This window comes from Octopus bimaculoides, chromosome 26 (genome assembly GCF_001194135.2).
Source record: "Octopus bimaculoides isolate UCB-OBI-ISO-001 chromosome 26, ASM119413v2, whole genome shotgun sequence".
Lineage (NCBI taxonomy): Eukaryota > Metazoa > Mollusca > Cephalopoda > Octopoda > Octopodidae > Octopus > Octopus bimaculoides.
Window position 1 is genome coordinate 16116590 of NC_069006.1, and position 1645 is coordinate 16118234.

The window sequence follows — 1645 nt, forward strand, 5'->3', positions numbered from 1 at the left end:
GATTATCATTCATTCTTTCATTATGCTGGCATAGGTTTGACAGATTCTTTTTATATTCTTCGTTTTATCTTTTTCACTTGTTTTAGTCATTTGATTACAGCCATGCTGGGGCACCGCTTTGAAAGGTTTTAGTCAAACAAATTGATTCAAGGACCTTTTTTTTAAGGCCTAGTATCTTCTGTCAGTCTCTTTTGCTGCACTGTTAAGTTACCGGGATGTAAACACACCAAAGCCAGTTGTCAAGCGATGGTGAGGGACAAACACAGACACAAAGACATACACACACACACACACACACACATATACGACAAGTTTCTTTCAGTTTCCAGCTCCCAAATCAACTCACAAGGCTTTGGTTGGCCCAAGGCTATAGTAGAAACCACTTGCCTAAAGTGCCATGCAGTGGGAATGAACCCAGAACCATGAGGTTGGGAAGCAAGCTTCTTATCATACAGCCAGGTGGAGGCGCAATGGCCCAGTGGTTAGGGCAGCAGACTCGCGGTCATAGGATGGCGGTTTCGATTCCCAGAACGGGCGTTGTGAGTGTTTATTGAGCGAAAACACCTAAAGCTCCACGAGGCTCAGGTAGGGGATGGTGGCGAACCCTGCTGTACTCTTTCACCACAACTTTCTCTCACTCTTACTTCCTGTTTCTGTTGTGCCTGTAATTCAAAGGGTCAGCCTTGTCACAGTGTGTCACGCTGAATATCCCCCAGAACTATGCTAAGGGTACACGTGTCTGTGGAGTGCTCAGCCACTTGCACGTTAATTTCACGAGCGGGCTGTTCCATTGATCGGATCAACTGGATCCCTCGGCGTCGTAAGCGACGGAGTGCCAACATCATACAGCCATACCTGCACCTATATACACAAAATATTTTAATAATTATTGTTATACAATTCCCGGTAATAATTAACTATAAAAATATAACAGGAATTTTTCAACACTGAATGGCTAGGAGGGTAAAATAGGAATCAAAAGGATTCATAGGTAAAAAATGGTTGAGAAACACTGCTTTACAGGGTTATTTAATTTGCTTACAATTCTAACCCCATCTGTCTTAATCACACGTACTGTAGTCTTAAGTACAAAAAGGACCTGTTGAACAGGGTAACCCTTAGATGTCTCTAGAAATAACTGGGAAGCCTTTGATCAGAGTTGGCCTGAAGATAAACAGCTAAATTCTGACATCTTCATCAAAAATGTAATACAGCATTCACTTTGGCAGCATTTGAACTCAGAAAAGTGGGGGATGAAATTGTGGGGATTTCAGAGAAAGTCTGTAAACCTTTCTATCACCATTTATTTATTTATCTACTTACCACCTTTTTGTGTGCGCCCAACCCATGTGTGGAAGTGTGTGTTTGTGTGTGTGTGTGTGTGCATGCGCATGTGTACTCTCCTTTTTCATCTATTACCTAGCTTATTTATCATGTATATATTCTATCTATCTATCTATTACAGTGATCTACCTGATTGCCATTCTGTTTATCTATCTATTAAGCTGAGCCATCTAATTATCTATTTTCATACTCATGCATACACATCTAATTCTTTCTCCTCCTATCTTTCTATCTATTTCTGCCTCTCTCTTTCTCACTCTCTCTCTCTCTCTCTCTCTCACACACACACACACACACACAC